Source organism: Paroedura picta, chromosome 5 (assembly GCF_049243985.1).
Source record: "Paroedura picta isolate Pp20150507F chromosome 5, Ppicta_v3.0, whole genome shotgun sequence".
Lineage (NCBI taxonomy): Eukaryota > Metazoa > Chordata > Lepidosauria > Squamata > Gekkonidae > Paroedura > Paroedura picta.
The window spans coordinates 57,554,759-57,575,239 of record NC_135373.1 but is presented as its reverse complement, the minus strand read 5'-3'; the positions used below and the strand labels follow the sequence as shown (position 1 = coordinate 57,575,239).

The window sequence follows — 20,481 nt, the reverse complement described above, 5'->3', positions numbered from 1 at the left end:
CCTGCACACAGGCACAGAGCTCTTCATCTGTATGCGGGTGCTGGCAGGCGCACTGCCAGCACCAGCATCCCTTCCCTCTGCACCACAACACTGGCTACCTCAGGTGTCCATGATTGCCAAAGCAGCGGGAACGCACCACCCTCACGCTATTAGGAAGGCGGTGGCAGCCTTGGTGACCCCTTGGAAAAGGGGTTGAGAACCCCTGTTCTACTTGCTAAGCAGAGGCTGTACCACAGAGCCCAGGGCCTTCCTCTATGAGAAGAGGAACCTCCCATGTTTTCCAATATGCTCAACACACTCTGAGGTCCAAATGTTCCCAAGAAAGACCTTATGCCTCCTCTCTAATAGCAAGCTCCAAGACCCCTTGGAACCATCAAACCAGGAAACCCGTGGGTTTCTGTCCATCTTGTGCACCTTCTGAGTTTCCCATGACCCCAGAGTGGAGAAGGCAGAGGACCTGAGTTGAAGCCTGGACCGGGCACAGGAATTGTATCTGGCAACTCAGGACCTCTCACACTAGCCTCTTCTCAGGAGTAAGAGGCAATTTGACAGACCTTTGCCAAATCAGGAACCTGGCGGTATTCACTTTAATGGGAATTCCCGTGTTCCAACCTTTCCTGGGTGGGGTCCACATCCAGGGGTTCTGAAAGAAGGTGCCCCCATCTCTCCATTCTATCCAATGAAGAGCCCATCCCATTGGATTAAAAGGTCGTGCTTTTTAATGGGGTTGTCTTGTAACCGGCTACGGACCAGCTTGCTGTGAGTGGTGGGCAATAAGTCCAATAAATCAAATCAGTCCTCACTCTGTGATGACTCAGTCTGCTGCAGTCAGCAACAGTCTTGCTAATGTGGAGTGGTACCTCTTAGACTGGAGCTCTCTTCCAGTATACACCTGGCATTGCTTAATTGGCTCAGGTGAGCCAGGTGGGCTGACAAGACAGGGACCTGCAGCTGGAGGCTGGGCAGAGGAATGATGAGCTCCTGTAGCAACTTTGGAATCTAAGCCCTGATTTGCCCGCAGCTCCATTCCCTCCTGCTGGTCAGAGCTCTCTGCCTGTTGAACATCTGGCTGAGCTAAGCTCTCATCCATCTGAGGCTCGGGTGAAGCTGGGAAGTCCTGGCAAGTGCCCCTCCAAAGCAGCTGTTTTCTGCAGGAGAATTTGATAACCTTCCTTCCTCTCTCCTCCCTCCTTCTCTCTTTGTCTTTTTCTCTCTCTTTCATCTTCCTGAAGGTTCCCAGGACCCCACCTGGAAGTTGGAAAATGCTGATTTTATTAACTTAGGCAGATTGTGAGTGGGTGAGCAGGAAAGGAAGTGCCAGTGTTTGTTTCCTGTGGCCCTACCTTGCATACCCAGGGAATTGTGGGATGGTAGGTGCATTTCCTCCATGCCAGACTGGATTCTGGAGATTTTTTTGGGGGGGGGATCACTTGGGCATGAAATTGGGGTCACTGTGGGTAGGTGTGTAGTTGTGAGTTCCTGCATTGTTCAGGGGGTTGGACTAGATGTCCCTGGAGTTCCCTTCCAACTTTATGATTCTGATTCCATGGACCCAGCTGGCTGCATATGGAGGAGGGGACAGGAATCAAATCCAGTTGTTGAGATTAGAGTACGCTACTCTTTAACCACTTCACCACACTGGATCTCAAGATTGAGCAAAAAGTAGAGGGGAAAGGAGGGCTAGAGCCCAGGAAGGTCACAGTGCAGGTGTATGTGCTAATGCCCGTTGTATTCCTGGGTGCAATGGGCTTAGCCTCTAGTCTAATATAAATATGGACTCTTGGTAAGAAGCCCTCATTTGCTCTTTGTAACAGTGAAAGATAATGCAAAATCAATACCGCCTTATCAGATCTGTGGTGTCTTTGCTTCCATGTGCCCTGACAAAGTGCAGGGCCATAGTGAAAGTGAACTTCATCATCTTTCTGTTATATCTTTCCCCTCAAAGATAAAAAGCCATAGAACATAGTAATTGTGATGAAAACAGCTTTGGTTAAAGAGTACATGGGGGCAAAATCCACATTGTGGTTGTGTAGCATGTTCCCTGACTCAGAAAAGAACATAGCTGTTTTGACTTGCGGATACAATAGCATTGTGTCATGCTTATACTAGCCCCAGATTTGTTCCTAGTGTTTGCTGGCTAATTTGTAATTTGTTTTTTTCCTGGATTTACAAGTTTATCTACAAAGGCTTGTCCCCTGCCCCAATATGGGGCCCCGTCAAAACACTAATAGTTTTAACGGACTTATTTCACTAATGCCCTGCCTTTTCTCCAGTAAGCTCAGGGAGAGTCCCCTTTAGACAATGTGCTGGGCGCAGCTTTCTTAGCTTAAGCAGAAGAACAGTATGAAATGGCTTCAGACCTATTTCTGGGCTGTTAGGATAGATGGTATTTATATGTGGGGAATGTAAATTGCTGGGGCTCCAAGGGGATGAGGACAGGAAAATTGGCATTTACCTTGAGGGTTTCTCCTGCTCTGAAGAAGGGAGAGCATCTTAGCAGGGGTAATTCCCATCAGTGAGTTAAGGAGGTGGGTCTAAGTTTCAAACTTCTTTTCCCCAGTTATGTTGGGGGAGTGTCACCCTACTCTTCAGGTGCTCCTCAAACTGTACAATAACTTCCTCTGGAGCTCTGACAGAAAACTATACAAAGGTGAACGTGCCTGATAAATACCAGAGAGCTCTAAACAAAAGAGATAGCAGATGTGAAGGTATGAAAACCATTAGCAATGTGATAGAAAACTATTTCTAGATATACTTAGGGTGGGATAAGAAGAAGAAGAGTTGGTTCTTATATGCCACTTATCCCTACCCGAAGGAGGATCAAAGCAGCTTACAATTGCCTTCCCATTCCTCTCCCCACAACAGACACCCTGTGGGGTGGGTGAGGCTGAGAGAGCCCTGATGTTCCTGCTGTGGTGAGCCCAAGGTCACCCAGCTGGCTGAATGTGGGGGAGCACAGATTCAAACCTGGCTCGCCAGATTAGAAGTCCGCACTCCTAACCACTACACCAAGCTGGATCTTCCAAAGCTGCATGCTTGGTGGAAGAGGACAATCCCAGATAGGATTGCTTGGTCAGAACAGCTGTATCAGAGCCGTGGTGAGCCCAAGGTCACCCAACTGGCTGTATGTGGGAGAGTGCAGAATCGAACCTGGCATGCCAGATTAGAAATTCACACTCCTAACCACTACACCAAACTGGCTCTCCTTTGCTCAGCAGTAGGAACTCTTACAGTAAGCACCAACGTTCCTTTTTCACTCTGAGGGGGAGGGAATCTTAACATGGAATTTCTAAAAGCAGTTTCTTCCAAGTTGTGTAGGAATGACTAAATAGTTTTGTTTGAACAATACATGCCTTTTTGTAACAGAACTGATTTGCCACAGCCAATAAAGTATCCCTCTAGATTATGCAAAACTGAACACAAACTCTTTCAAACATTCATATTGATAACTGACTTTTGCCGCTTATTGTCTTTATTCTAATACCAATATAATTTTGAGATTAAGTGTAAAGGAACACATTTCACAGTGCATCTTAGTTTTTTTCTTAACTTTCTCCTATTTAATTTCTGCATTATACAACTCACATTACTAAAGGTCACACAGCTAAGCCACGAATACCAATATGGGAATTTTGGTATTCTAATGCAGTCGTTTTTACATGAATCATTGTGGTTCTCAGAAAGATATGTAGAATGACTGTTCCTTTTGTCCATCAGAACTCAACTTAAAAAGAGATTCCTTTATATGTTTATTCAATTTGAACTGGTAGTTCGAATTTGCGCATCTTTCCTTGGCTAAACCAAGATCTCTTTCTGTAAACTCTGGTCACTTTTGACAGTTATATATTTTCAAAAAACAAACATCTGCAACTGTTGAATACTGCTGGTCCTAGGTATCTTATGAATCTAGGTCAGTGATCTACATTACCTGCTTTTCCTGGTGCCCATTCTCCCCCAAAGTAAAGAGCCAGTCCTGGCTTTCCTTCATCTCATTTGAACAGGATTTGCAAAAAGAATACGAGGCATCACCTTATTCTCTGCCTAGAGAACCCATTTGAAAACAGTCGTCCCCCCACCGATCACTTGGCTTGGAACCTCCCAACATTCTGTGACTGGGCCCACAATCCCATGGCAGCCATTTTGTGGTTGACCACACCCACATGGTGGCACCAGCTACCAGTTTTCAAAGAACCCAGAGGTTCATCCAGGTTGGAGACTGATTTAGATACTGTATGCATAAAATAATAGTTATATTGCTTTGATTTCAATGGGTTTAAACTTGCTTGTCTAGTATAATTGTTATCTTTATATCATGAGAAGCTCAGAGCAATGCACATGGTCTTCTCACCTTTGATGTCCTGTACAACAACCTTTGGGAGTTAATAAAAATAATAGGTCCAGGGTCCGCAAGTGAGCTTCATGGCCACGTAGGGATTTGAGTTTGACTTTGTAGCATGCTTAACATGACAGAACACTGATTTATAATGTGACTCTTGTGATGAACAGTGAAGACTGCAGATTTTTACCAGTAAACTAACAATGGTTGGCTCTATAATACAGTGTACTCTCAACTTCCAAATACATGTCAATTGATTCAAAGTTTTCTTATAGCTGGAATCTTAAGAGGCAAATAAAGCATTGCCTGGTTTCAACCAAATTTACTACATGTTATCAAAATCTTTGAAGATTATCAGTATCAAGGAGGCCACAGACTTGATACATTTTATGGCTGCATAAATAAGAATGATAAAATTGGCTTTAAAAAACCAAAGGATGATGTCTGATGAAAGAGAACCAGCCAGATATCTATATGAAACCTGATCGTAGATGTTCAAATGTCAAAAAAGCACGTGGTACAGTTCTTCTAGAGTGATAACACTTCAGAGAGAATTGTATGTTTAAATTTTCCAGCAATGAAAAAACTCTTTGCACCCAGAAATCTAAAGGACGTGGGAGAAGGGAATTTGCTTACCCTCATGTTATAATTCCATGTTATTATCTCCTCCTTGCCTGTGATATAATTATTGACATCAAAGGAACGCTGCCAGGGACAAAAAAGACAACGTTTTTATCTGAAGACCAACAATGAAGAGGAAATAAGTGACGTCACTCTCTGCATTGCTTGTACACCTGTATAGAATTCAGAGAGCCAGCATGGTCCAGTAGTACATGTGCTAGACTAGGATCTGGATGACCCAGGTTCAAGTCCCCACTCTGCCATGGAAGCTTGCCCCAGTCACAGCCTAACCTACAGCACAGCATTGGGAGAATAAACAGGAAAAGGGAAGAATGACTTTGTAAGCCACTTTGAGTTCCTCTTGGGGAGAAAAACAAATAAGCAGAGCTAGGATAACCAATTCAGGAGGATGCATTTCCAATTTTTTGTCAATCAGTGTTCAGTTTCTTTGGTCAGATATAGCCTGTATTGATATATCTGACCAATATATCTGAATGTGAAGACACATATGATAAGTAACAACGTTTAACTGAATGTTGGTATTGCTGTCAGACTCTTAGAGTTTGTTTCCAATTTTGGTTGTTTGACTTGATTAGTACTAACATTTGGCAGACTGCAAATGAAGACTCCCCCTTTTCTCATCCTTTGATTAAAGCACTGCAGTGCTTGCTGCTTTGAATTCACAGTTTACCTCCAACCTGTGTTCAGAGCTCTGCTTTCAAGAATCAGATCCTTTTCAAATATTTCTTGAAAGTGTCCTTCTTTTAATGAGTTATACTAACTAAATCCCCCTTCAAGGATCGCTGCCTTGTTGTGGCAAGGGGGCTTGCGTAGTTCAGTGAAGCTATGAGCTATACCGTGCAGGGTCACCCAAGGCGGACAGGTCATAGCTGAGAGCTCTGACAAAAGGTGATCCACTGGAGAAGGAAATGGCAAACCACTCCAGTATCTTTGCCATGAAAACTCTATGGACAGTTCCAATAGGCATAACGATATGACGCCGGAAGATGAGCCCCTCAGGTCGGAAGGTGTCCAATATGCTACTGGGGATGAGCAGACGGCTAGTACGAGTAGCGCCAGAATGAATGAAGCGACTGGGCCAAAGCCGAAAGGACGCTCAGTTGTGGAAGTAACTGGTGGCGAAAAGACAGTCCGATGCTGTAAAAACTTTTATTCCATAGGAACCTGGAACGTCAGATCCATGAATCAAGGCAAACTGGATGTGGTCAAACAAGAAATGACAAGACTGAACATCGACATTTTAGGAATCAGTGAACTAAAATGGACAGGAATGGGTGAATTTAATTCAGATGACCATCAGGTATACTACTGTGGACAAGAATCTCGCAGAAGAAACGGAGTAGCCTTCATAATCAATAAGAGAGTAGGAAAAGCAGTCTTGGGATACAATCCCTAAAATGACAGAATGATCTCAGTTCGAATCCAAGGCAAACCATTCAACATCACAGTGATCCAGGTCTATGCCCCAACCACTGCTGCTGAAGAGGATGAAGTTGATCAGTTCTATGAAGCCCTACAACACCTTCTAGAAGCAACGCCAAAAAATGATGTGCTTATCATCATGGGGGATTGGAATGCTAAAGTAGGAAGCCAAAAGATAACCGGGATAACAGGCAAGTTTGGCCTTGGAGTACAAAATGAAGCAGGGCACAGGCTGGTAGAATTTTGTCAAGAGAATACAATGGTCATAGCAAACACTCTTTTCCAACAACCCAAGAGACGACTCTACACATGGACATCACCAGACGGTCAACACAGAAATCAGATTGACTATGTGCTCTGCAGCCAAAGATGGAAAAGTTCTATCCAGTCAATAAAAACAAGACCAGGAGCTGATTGTGGTTCAGATCATGAGCTTCTTGTTGCAAAATTTAGGCTTAAATTGAAGGAAGTAGGGGAAAGCACTAGGCCACTCAGGTATGAACTAAATCATATCCCCGACGAATACACAGTAGAGGTGACAAATAGATTTAAGGAATTAGATCTGATAGACAGAGTGCCTGAAGAACTATGGACGGAGGTTCGCGACATTGTACAAGAGGTAGCAACTAAAACCATCCCAAAGAAAAAGAAATGCAAGAAATCAAAATGGCTGTCTGAGGAAGCTTTACAAATAGCTAAGGAGAGAAGGGAAGTGAAAGGCAAGGGAGAAAGAGAAAGATACACCCAATTGAATGCAGAATTCCAGAGAAAAGCTAGAAGAGATAAGAATGCCTTCTTAAATTAACAGTGCAAACAAATAGAAGAAAACAATAGAATGGGGAGGACCAGAGATCTTTTCAAGAAAATTGGAGATATGAAGAGAACGTTTCATGCAAAGTTGGGTATGATAAGGGACCAAAATGGTAGGGACCTCACAGAAGCAGAAAAGATTAAACAAAGGTGGCAAAATTATACAGAACAACTATATAAGAGCGAGCTTAACATCCCTGATGACCACAGTGGGGTAGTTACTGACCTGGAGCCAGACATCCTGGAATGTGAAGTCAAATGGGCCTTAGGAAGTCTAAGCAACAATAAAGCTAGTGGTGGTGATAGCATTCCAGTTGAACTATTCAAAATCTTAAAGGACGATGCCGTAAAAGTGCTACACTCAATATGCCAGCAAATTTGGAAAACTCAACAATGGCCACAAGATTGGAAAAGGTCAGTTTACATTCCAATCCCAAAGAAGGGCAATGCCAAAGAATGTTCAAACTACCGCACCATTGCACTAATTTCTCATGCTAGCAAAGTTATGCTCAAAATCCTACAAGCTAGGCTCCAGCAATATGTGGACTGAGAACTTCCAGAAGTACAGGCAGGATTTCGAAGAGGCAGAGGAACTAGAGATCAAATTGCCAACATACGCTGGATCATGGAGAAAGCTAGGGAGTACCAGAAGAACGTCTACTTCTGCTTCATTGACTATGCTAAAGCCTTTGATTGTGTGGAGCACAACAAATTGTGGCAAGTTCTTAAAGAGATGGGAATACCAGAGCATCTTATTTGTCTCTTGAGAAATTTATATGCAGGTCAAGAAGCAACAGTGAGAACTGAACATGGAATCACTGACTGGTTCAAAATTGAGAAAGGAGTTCGGCAAGGCTGTATACTGTCGCCTTGCCTATTTAACTTGTATGCAGAGCACATCATGAGAAATGCGGGATTAGAGGAGTCACAAATTGGGATCAAGATTGCAGGGAGAAATATCAACAACCTCAGATATGCAGATGATACCACTCTAATGGCAGAAAGTGAAGAGGAACTAAAGAGCCTGTTGATGCGGGTGAAGGAGGAGAGTGCAAAAGTTGGCTTGAAACTCAACATCAAGAAAACAAAGATCATGGCATCCGGCCCTCTCAATTCCTGGCAAATAGATGGGGAAGAAATGGAGATAGTGACAGATTTTATTTTCCTGGGCTCCAAGATCACTGCAGATGGGGACTGCAGCAAAGAAATTAAAAGACGCTTGCTCTTGGGGAGGAAAGCTATGGCAAATCTAGACAGCATCCTAAAAATCAGAGACATCACCCTGCCAACAAAAGTGCGTTTAGTCAAGGCTATGGTCTTCCCAGTTGCAATGTATGGCTGCGAAAGTTGGACCATAAGGAAGGCCGAGCGTCAAAGAATTGAGGCTTTTGAACTCTGGTGCTGGAGAAGACTCTTGCGGGTCCCTTGGACTGCAAGGCGAACAAACTGGTCAGTCCTAGAGGAGATCAGCCCTGACTGCTCTTTAGAAGGCCAGATCCTGAAGATGAAACTCAAATACTTTGGCCACCTCATGAGAAGGAAGGACTCCCTGGAGAAGAGCCTAATGCTGGGAGCGATCGAGGGCAAAAGAAGAAGGGGATGACAGAGAATGAGGTGGCTGGATGGAGTCACTGAAGCAGTAGGTGCAAACTTAAATGGACTCCAGGGAATGGTAGAGGACAGGAAGGCCTGGAGGATCATTGTCCATGGGGTCGCGATGGGTCGGACACGACTTCGCACATAACAACAACAACAACTAACTAAATATTGTGATTTACAATGTAGACGTAAATAAGTTCTTTCTGTATTGTTCCTGCTTTCTGGTGGTATACCTTTATATATATTATATATATATATATCTAATTTTAATTGTATTCCAAGATTCAGTTCTTTCCCCGTCATTCTTAAGTTACATGGCACTCAATTTATTCATAGGTACAATCCATTCTATTTATACGAACACATTCTAAAATTATAATTCCACATAGTTTGGTCTGACCACTCCACTGATTTATTATTTATCATAAGGCACACTAATAATAAATAATCAATGGAATGGTCAGAGAAAAGTTCCCAGGAGATCCAAGGATGTCTGCAAGGGACGTTCAGAGGTAGTTTACCATTTCCTGCCTAGTATTCCTTGGAGGAACTACCATCCTGATTCTAGTCAGAGTCGGTCATGCTTAGCTTCCAAAATCTGACTGTATCAGGCTTGCCTGGGCTTTCCAGGTCAGGTACATTCCACTAAGCAAAGTCTGAAGTCTTCCTCCATCTCAAATGGCCTTCCTCCAATGGACAGAATGCAACAGTAAAGTACTGCTGGTTTTTATTGCATTGAATTTTTGGGTGTGTGTGTGATCTGCTTTGACTGTCTGGGGAAAAGGCAGTATATAAACAAGTTAACAAATAAATGTTTAATAAGTACTGGACTACAATCAGAATCACAGAATCATAGAGTTGGAAGGGGCCATACAGGCCATCTAGTCCAACCCCCTGCTCAATGCAGGATCAGCCCAAAGCATCCTAAAGCATCACATCACATGTACTATTTCTTATGTCTTGAAAAGCCTATATAATCATCAAGTGAATTTTAACTGCAACATTACCATAGGCTACTTTCATAGAAAAGAAAATCCAAGGCATTCTGTAAAGATTTGAGATTTACTGACTACAGCTTTCTAGACTTTCAGAGGACTTGGTAGAGTTGCTACCCAAGCTTTTGTTGCTTGTAAGACCACACTTTTTACAGCGACACAATCAGATCTATCTTACATAATTGTTACATAACAGGCATGTAAAATGTGCATATATCAATGCATGCAAATGAGAATGGCTAGTCTTTCCTTGAGAACTAATATTTTGATGGTCTCTTACACTCACAGGCAGAGAAGACCATTTAGAAAATGGCATTTTAAGGAAAGCTCTCTTCCTCTGGCTGGGCTCCTTGAATTTAAAATCCTCTCAGGAACACTTAGGTGTTGAAAAGATGACTGCAAATTGCATGATTATATTTCAATCTCTCTTTTTCAGATGGCTTTGTTGTGTTTTAGAGCAGTGGTCCCCAACCTTTTTATCGCCGGGGACCACTCAATGCCTTTTACTGAGGCCCGGTGGGGGGGGTAGTTTACTCCTCTTCTCTCAACCACTGCCCTAGGGCTCTCTGATCGCTATGGTAATGTTTAAACATCCCTTCAAAATAAGATACAGACACGCCACAACAATGAATATAAGGAACATTTTATTTTCATGGAAATTTTAACTCATGGCAATGACAAATCAATGGGAACCCTGAGCTTGTTTCTCTGCAACGAGATAGTCCCATCTGGGAGTGATGGGAGACAATGACACCCAAAGTGTGTTGTAAAGGGCCAGGGGGGATGAAGTAAAGGGCGGGGGGGGGAGAAGGTGTCCTTGGGGGCCCACCTCCAATTAGTCGAAGGACCACATGTGGTCCACGGCCCACAGGTTGGGGATCGCTATTTTAGAGGCCTCTCTCCTCTTCATGAAGTTACTGATCTTTAAAAAAACAAACAAACAAAAAACATCCATCCAGTTTCAGATGGATAGAGGAAAAAGGTATTCTGCACTAATGAAAAGGAGGGCTTCTTTACACTTTTTACTACTAGGATTTCTTATAATAATACACTACTTAGATAAGAAGGATAGATCATAGAGGAGATGTGAATTTCTGCTTATCCTTGATGATTAAAAAAACTGTCTCAAGCTTTTGCTGCCAACTTCAGAAGAATTAGAAGGCTTAATTGAGACCGTTGAAAAACTCCATGGCGGGCCTGTGAATTTGAATGATGGCTTAAAAGGTGATCACAAAGTACTGCCAACTAGAAGCTCAGCAGCAGTCTTTAGACCCAGACTATCCCTTTTATTCCATTTCTCTCCCCGTAACCTGCTTATCTTTAATGACATTTGCCTTGCCAACTACTTCTTAAATATTGTTCGGCTCAGTATGGGGGATTTTTGCTATAAATTACAGGAAGCAAGGTATTAGAGGAAGAGGAGGGCAAATTAAAGAATGAGATTAGGATAGATGGTAATAGCTAGAAAGGGTTAGGTAGTGATAAGGTAGAGTAGCAAAACCAGGCTGGTTTAAAGAGACTGCAGAAAATATAATGCCCCGTTTAATGGGACTGTAGAAAAAATAGGGAAAACAGAGGCAGGAGCCACTGCTCAGCTATGTTTTGTGGCTTTACTGTTCTTGGGTAGTTGTTTTTTTTCTCCATCTCAGGCCTCTTGAACTAAAAATAAAAATTGGGATATCTGAATACTTTGTTGGTATTAGGATCTGGGATGTTTCAGAAATCCTGCAATTTTGGGGCTCTGGTATACTTTAGGTGGACCTTGGGGCAAGGTGTGTGTTTCCCTGCCCGTCTTTGCAGATGTTCTGCTATGGCAAAGTTCTGCCTGACTGACTCCTGATTTCTGTCTATGCTCCTGGCTCCAGACCCTTGGCTTCAGCTTCTGACTACAGTCCCGGCTCTAGACCCCTGGCTTCAGCTTCTGACTAAGCTTCCAACTTCTCTGGTTTGGTTTTTGACTCATTTCCCAGCTCTCGACCCCAGACCAACTTTGACTCCACTCCTTGTCCTGCTTTCTGTATATACTGTGTCCCTTGGCTCCTGACCCCAGGACTGGACTCTGTACTGTCCCCTGACTTGGCTTGACCACCAGGCCAAGTTAGTGTGGCCCGGTAGGGCAGCAAAATGGGAGACAAGGACTGAACTAGAGCAAGAGAGACTGAGATTACGATAGGTGGCAATAGCTGGAAAGTGTTAGGTGGTTATAAGGTAGGAGAGTAGCAAAACATTAATTCAGCAGAGCAGACGGTGATTGTAGATGGTGAATGATGTCAACAATGGGACAAAAGTGAAAGTGAGCTGATTGTTGGGGGAGGCCCGAATTGGCTGGGGCTCCAGGTGATCTGAGGGCTGGGAAGATATGGTGACAGGAGGAGACTTGACAAGAGAAAGGTGTGAGATACGGACAGGCTTGCATCCATTCTAATCTCTGTCCCATCCCAAGAGACACAGGGGGTAAGGCCAAAGGCTGTAACCTGACTGCCATTGATACTGTATAATACAAATAATAATGCCAGGTCAATTAACAAATCTTCAACCCTGCAAACTTACTTTACGGAACATGGGGTTGACCTGGTGTGCATGACTAAAACCTGGGGGTGGGACGGCAATACTGTTGCCCTGAAAGAGCTCCCCCCACCGGTTTCTTGGTCCTTCACCAATCCTGGACCTCAGGCCATGGGGGGAGGAGTGGCCATCTTGGTCCAGGAGGCTTTCTCCTTCAGAGCACTCCCTGTGCCAACAATCCCAGGAATTGAGTGTTGGCCTGGCCTGGAACCCGGACGCATATGGCCATCTGTCAGGCCTGCTTGAGGCAGTTGTTGCCTGGGCATTACAGTACCCAAAACTTATCTTGGGGGACTACCAACTACTGCTCTGTCTTGCATGTTACATTTCTGTGGAATGCAGTTGAATCAGTGGCTCCACAGGTTGAAGATCTGATCATACAGATGAATGATCTTGAGAGGCAGCTGTGAACCTCTTGCCAGTCTGATCTGGAGTTATGGGCTTGGGTTTCACCAGTATGGGGATCACACCCAGTTCTATCTCCTGATGTACGATCGACCAGATACTCCTCTGGACTCATTAGCTAGGTGCTTTGGGGTCATGGTGGAGTGGCTCAAGGGTAGCCACTTGAAGTTGAACCCCTCGAAGATGGAGGTCCTGTGGCTGGGAAGATGCACTGAGTGCACCTGACAATGGTACATATGGCCAGGAATCTGGGCATGATTTTTGACACCTCTCTATCTATGGAGGCTCAAGTCATGAGAGTAGCAAAGCTTAATTACTAGCATTCTAACTGGCCCTAGAACACCTAGCCACAGTGATCCATGCAACAGTCATCTCTAGATTGGATTATTGTAACTCGCTCTACACGGGCCTACCCTGACCCTAATCTGGAAGTTACAACTGATCTAAAATGCTGCTGCACGGGTCCTTACCAGGACACCACGGAGAGCCCATATAAGACCTGTATTTTGACAGCTACATTAGTTCCCAAACGGTAATGACTGGGGAATGGAATGGCAAACCATCCTGAATTGAGTCTGCCAAGAAAACGATAGAGGGCATCACCCCAAGGGTCAGACATGACTTGTTGCTTGCACAGGGGATACCTTTACCTTGGTTCCCAGTCAAGATCCAAGTTCTGTTCAAGGTTCTGGTATTAACCTTCAAAACCATACACAATCCAGGCCCTGCATATCTAAGGGATTGGCTGTCTGAATATGTCCGCTGGAGAGCACTGTCCTGGATACTTTGGGGATACTGAAATGTTTCTGCTCAGAAAGATCCAAATGCACACCTCTATTCTAATGTAGTCACCAAAAGCTAGGAGATCTCCACATATACACACATACACAGCTCAGCTCATGTAGGACAGAAAGAAATGGAGATCCACTCTGAAGATCTTTCTAGCTAGAGTTTTCTTGAATTTAAAAAGGTTCAGTTTTCCTAAGAAAGAGAAATAGCCACCAAACACTTGCTCTCTGCTGTTATTCTTGAGTTCAAATCAAGTGCTCAAGTTACTATAGGGCCTGTTTGTACTGAGCTCCCTATGATAATTCTGAACATAACCAAGAATTGAGATGATTTAAAAAATAGAACAAGACCATATACAGAGAAGGAGAATTTTTCTACAAGATTGAGACAGCTCCCAGATCTCTCCCCCCCACCACCATCTGAACATGAAAACAAAAAGTAAAGGAATATTTTTAAAACATTATTATTATCCTTTAATTTATATCCCGCCTCTCCCCGGAGGCTCAAGTTGAGCCACATAAAATCAATATCTGGGAGGGGGGGATTTCTTCTTCCCAACAAGATTTTAGCAGGTCTCCATGTAATACTTCACAGTTTTCAGCATTTCAGACACACACATCAATCCCTAGAGAACGTATATGATGAGCTTTATACAAAGTCAGCTAACTGGTCCAGTGGAAGATGGTCTGCTCTTACCGGCAGTGGCTCTTCAGGTGCCTTTCCCAATACTACTAGCCAGCACTTTTTAAAGAGAGATTGAACACCCCCTGCATGCAAGGCGAACACGCTATCCACCCTCCTGAAAGCTAATCTTCAAAGATGTATTTCCTTCTTTCTTGGTTATGTTGTTTGTTTACCTTTATGACACCAGCTCTTCTTAAAAGAATATAGTGCAAAATTGGACATTTAATTAAGTCCTTTGTCACATCTCAGGTTGCAGAACCTATGAATCCAAAAGACTGGAATAGAGCCTGAAGTAACAAAATCGCACCCTTGTTGGTTACTGCTCTACACAGAGATCCACCATATGAACAGATAACCGCTAAGTACAGAGAGAAATGCTAAATAATATATCAGCTAGAAACTTGGCACAAAGTCAGTCAACAACTTTTAATAATATATAAGCAAGTATGCACAATTAAAATTAAAAATGCAGGATTTTAATGTGGCTGTTGTCAGCCAGTATTTGGAACTCCCTACCAATATAATGCTGTATGGTTCAGCTGTGCTCTATTGGGGGGAAATAACTTAGTATGCATTGTTCCCCATTACTTAATGAACTAATTTAGCCAATCAATGGTAATTGTCTCACTATATATGGTGATACTTTGAAGAAGCATCTGTATTGATTGCTGTATTACTGTTTCTTGCTTTTTATATCAGTGACACACCCCTGTTGGTACAAAACACCCATTTGATATTCACTTTGTGAAGGGTCCTTCTCCTCTTGGGGGGAAAAGAACACATCTTCTGGGCAACTTCCATCAACCCGTCAGGGAGGCAGGACCTAAAAGTTCTTCCAGTCATAGAATCATAGAATCATAGAGTTGGAAGGGGCCATACAGGCCATCTAGTCCAATCCCCTGCTCAACGCAGGATTAGCCCTAAGCATCCTAAAGCATCAGGTAGGAGTTGCCCAGATGTTCATTTTGGCAATTCCAATAGCCTTCATATCTAAATACTTTAACAAGAAGAAGAACCATACAATCACTAACTGATGCACAAATGGCAGACATATGTAACCAATATTTTTTCTGTTTCCATTTTCCATTTTCTTTTTTACATGTGATGCTTTGTCACGTTTATGAGGAAGGGATGAAGATGTCCTCTTTCCCCCTAGAGAAGAACCCTTCACAAGGTACCAAATGGTCATTCTCATTCTAGGGGCCGAGGACAATCTTCTGGGACCTCCCAAGCTGTCTTCCCTCTGGGTAGGAACATCGTCACCCGTTGAAGGACATTTTCCAGAACCCTTTGACCGAAGGCAACCGGCAACCTGTGATGCACTATAGACATTTATCTTGTTGATATGGATGACCAGGTCGCTGCTTGCATATTTCTTCCACGTATGCCCTGTTGACAGGGCAGCATTAGTAGCTGCATTCCTCACTGAGCATGCTGTGAAGTCTTCTGGCAGCTTTAACTTCTGCCATTTATAAATCTCGGCTATACTAGTTCTGAGGCATTAGCTATTGCTCATGCGGTCATCTTCAAACCTGTTAGGTGCACATCAACTCTGTACTTCTTACAGCTCCTATTCTCTTAATGAATATTTTGACTGTAAGGAGATCATAGTCTGATGAAGAGTGCTTGTACTCGAATACTCATGCCCTGAATAAATCTTCGTTGGTCTTAGAGGTGCGAGTGGGCTCTGATTTTATTGTTCTCTATGCAAGTTAGAGCTGACTTCTGGCTGGAACTTTGGGTTGAAACGTAGAATTACATTGTCCTTCTGTAGTATACACAGGTCCTGTCTAACCAACAGTGCTACCAGCTCAGACATTCCACTAGCTGAAGTTACTATGACCAATACTTTAATATGCAGCCACTTCAGAGACAACTCTCTCAATATCTCAAGGGGATAATTTGTAAGACCTGCTGTACCACATTCAAATTCCAAGAAGGGAATCTACATTTTGTTGGAGCTGTAATGGAAGGTACCCCCTTTTACAAATCTCATGACATGACTGAGTCTCGATATGGACTTTCCTTGGCGTAAGGAAAGACCCGATATCAAGGCTGCTACCTGTCTTTTTTACCATATCCAATCTCAATTTGTGCCTCACTCCATTTTATAGGAAGGCAAGTACTTCTAAACTTTAGGCACTAGGTGATTCAATCCTCTTCCTTCTGCAACATCCTATAAACACCTTCCAAGTATAATTGTTACATATAGTTGTAGATTCTCTTCTGGATGATAGTATCCTTGCTACCTTATGGAATGTCACTCAACCTCCAGAAGATCAGCCTTTGTTATTGCGGGTCTTGGTGTCACACTGGTCCTTGCATGATCATGTCTGGAGCCACTGGAAATGCTAATGGATCTTTTACTGACAGACTTACTAGGATTGACTACCCTGGACGTTGCGGCCAACAAGGCGCGATGAGAATCACCCTTGCAGTATCTGCTTTAACATCATAGGATTACTGGAAGACGATGGGAGGTGTATGCCACCCTAGAGCCATTTCATCATCAGTTATCAATCCACTTGACAGAATTAGGATCCATACTGCATTTTACCAACTTGTCAACAAGAATCATGTGGAACCTTATCAAAAGCTTCACTGAAATCCAGATAAACTATGTCCACAGCATTCCTCTGATCCAGCAAGTTTGTCCCTTTCTTGAAAAAAGAGATAAGGTTAGTCTGTTCATGACTTGTTCTTGTAAAACCCATGCTTAGAAATCACAGCTCTTGATTCCAGCTGCTCAAGGACCGATTGTTTGATAATTTGTTCCAGATGTCAAGCTAGATGTCAAGCTGACAGGTTGGTAGTTACCCTGATATTTTTTCCCTCTCATGAAGATGGGGACAACATTTGCCTGCCTCCAATCATCTGGCACTTCACCTGTTCTCCAAGAAGTGTCAAAGATAATGGACAGACATAGCTAGTCATTTACTTGCATTATTTTTCTCTCTCTTCCTATGTTCTGCTCTTATGAACCGTAGGTTTTTTTCTGCCCAACACAGCACCCACAATTCCTCCTTGTGTAGCAATGACAATCAAGAGCCTTGTTATTTGTTGAAGTATGCCTTTATGGCTATCTTGTCTGTTCTGATCAGACGATGTTCCTTGGCCAGTCTGTTTTGAATTTTGTTAGGGCCAAATATACAGCTTTCAACTCCAGCATGTTTACTGGCATCTTCATTTCTGTTGTGTTCCACAGCTCTTGCACCAGAGCACTGTCCAATGATGCCCCCCCCCCAACCTCTCAGGCTTGCATCCGTGAACAACTGCCTCTCACTCTGTATGCCAACACACTTTCCCAGTGTAAAATTGGAATCTACAGTCCACCATTGTAGGCTGATTTTTACCTGTGTTAGCAGCAAACATCTTTTTAATTCCTTGTTTAGAATCTGATTCTGAGATGGCTTTAGGTATTCTTGCAAACTTCTGGAATACTGCCATGCCCAGACAACCTAGCCCAGGCTGGCTATCCTTATGCCCATCATGCTAGCCAATTCCCTAAGCTATGAACATGGCCATTTATGATTTTCCTGGCTGTCAATCCTACTTCTATTGACCTTTTGTCCATCATTATCAACTTTAACTGTGCAGTGTTGATAATGACACAGAAATGATCTATTTCCTTTGGCTCAGAGTCATCAAACTCCTTGCCACATTGATGACAAATCTGAATTCCTGAAAGACCTCCATGGTCTTCAGGGTGTGTTCTATGGAGCTCTCTGGTGCCTGTGCCCTGGTCAGGAAAACATTTAAGTTTGAGTGTACATGAATGCCATACTCCCTAGTGTCACTACTGGTGGAAGTACCAGTCTGAAGAATGTTCCTGGTGCCATCGCCAGTCCAAAAGGAAGAACGTTGTACTTTTAATGTTCATTTTGTACATAAAAAACGGAGTAATTTTCTGTAATCTCGTCTTATTAGTACATGCAGACAGGCTTCTTTGAGATACAAATCCCCTGAGTGCAAACCTTCCATAATAGAATTCAGTGTTCCATTCAAAAACATTTTAACTTTATGTAGTGGTTTAGAAATTTTAAGCCCAGCACTGTTCTCCAGTTGCCACTTGGCTTTGGAACTAGGAAAAGACCGTTGAGTAAACTCTCTGTTTCTTTTCTATATTTGGAACCTTTTCTATTGCCTTTATCTATAACGTGATAAATTGCCAAATGAGTGGCCTCTCTCTTTTATTTGGGCTTTGCTTTTGCAATTTTACTGGTGGAAGCTTTTTGAATTCTAATTGAGTAATCTTGTTGCAGTATTTCCTTGATGCTCTATCTACTTGTGGGCCTTCCCATCTGTCTTGAACAAGGAAGTTGGCCTCCTCCCAGTGCTGACTGCCAGTCATGCCTTGGATTGTCTGTCCTTGTCTTGTTTGACAGGAGTGCCTTTGTTGCTTCTACCATCTTGATGTAAACAAGGCAATGTATGCTACATACAAAAAGACGCGTTAGAACCATTGTAATTACCTCTACCCGTTCTTCATACAGATCTGGTTAACACTTTTTTCTTGTCTTTTTGTTCTATCAGCATTCTTTCTAACATTTCTCCAAACATCTTTTGGCCTAAAAAAAACAACAAAGGTATGCAGTTACAATTGCCTTAGCTCTCATATCAGCTTGCCAGGCCAAAAGCCATAAGGGTTATCCTAGCTGCTATACTATTGGCCATTGCTCTCTCATTAAAAATTCTTGTGCCAAGTGAAGCAACTGCCTTGAATGCTAGCTCTTTTGAAACACCTTCTGCCAACCATTTATCATTTTCTAGAATCAACTGTGCCATCCTACAAATCCTGATGATTGAAGCCCTGGCAGAAATTGAGGTGACTGACATAGATATCATTGATATTGCTTCAAATGTCTTGTGTAATGCATAGTTTGGTTTTCTATCTAAGTGATCCTTTCCTGTTTCTCCCCCTTCCTCAGGCAAGAGCCCATAGGACTATATTCCTACCACAGGCCCATCAGGAAACTGAAACCTGGAAAAAACCCTCTACCTATGTCAGTATTAAGTATAGTTCCCTTACTGATGCTGGAAATTGCCTATTTTCCCTAGGCTTTGTCCACTTAGCCCTATACTTCCTTTCAAAGTAAGGGGGGGCACAGGAATTAGCTTTGGAATTGAATCTTCAGGTGAGAAAAATGTTCTGTTCCCTTGTGTTCTAGATGGGTCTTGCTTTTCTGCATTCCCATCTCCTACTGTTTACCTAAGTTGTAAGATTTCTAAGAATCTACTTAAAGATATTAATAATCATCAGGATTAAAAACAACGCTTAGATTGTTCTGGAAGTACCATTTCTTCAGAATCTCTCAATGTGAGAGAAATTCTCCCTCTCCTTTGGATAATTCATCATCTGAATGCACTGAGGATCATGTGGGGCTGCAATAACATCTTTTTTGAGCTGCTTAAGTCAGCCATTGGAAACTATGTCCCTGTCCCAAGATATGTCCCTATCTGGCAGGGGAAAGGTAAGTGACTATACCTTTGGCTTGTCTCCCCCTCCCACCTTCTACTACATTTATTCCAATTAAATTGAAAAAACACTTCTTTAATACAATCCAACATGTCATGAAACAAATGAGAGTGCCCAGGGCCTCTTTCTAAAATTATTTATATAGTTTTTATATTTGTATATTGCCCTCCCTTAGGCTTTTACTGTACTTTCCCATACATTGTGGGTCTCCTCATGTGCAAGTGGCTCTGGTTAGCTCTGCTTTCTGATCTTCAAAATACCTTCTGCGTGCACCGGCATGTATATCTGAAGCTTCCTGCTCTACTAGCCTGCAGTGTCTTTTCAGGTCAGCCTTTTTGTCGGTCAGGTTAGGGACAGCCCGGTAGTGCATGCCCACTGACACTGATGTGTCAAGTTCTCCTCCAACAATTGGAGCTTACAGTTTCCCTTCTGAAAGGAGCGCATCTTCTCCAAGCTCCATATTACTCTCTTAGCTGGACACTGAAAAGCCAGCCACAAAATGGCCACCGCTTGCCACTGGGATGATTCTTTAATGGACTCTATCTCTGCTCTCTTGCTGCTGTCTGCTAAAGACAGAATAGCCCCAGAAATGGTATGGGTAAAGATTAGAATCAGTAATAATGGAATTAGTATAGAAATATTGTAAGAATAAATAAAGGCCTGCTCTACTGCCTGCACACTGCTCTCCCCACAGAGGCAGGTAACAAACTGAACCTCTGGCCAACTTCCATCTAATGGCGACAGGAAGAACTTTTAAG

At 43.0% G+C, this 20,481-nt stretch overlaps 1 long non-coding RNA gene across 1 annotated transcript in view; it reads right to left on the bottom strand.

The window, feature by feature from the left end:
* LOC143837823 (uncharacterized) overlaps nt 1-20,481 on the bottom strand; it is a 41,935-nt gene that overhangs the window by 12,544 nt on the left and 8,910 nt on the right. The window contains exon 2 of the long non-coding RNA XR_013231103.1: nt 4,973-5,041. This is a non-coding gene — a long non-coding RNA (uncharacterized LOC143837823). The remainder of the gene's footprint in view (nt 1-4,972; nt 5,042-20,481) is intronic.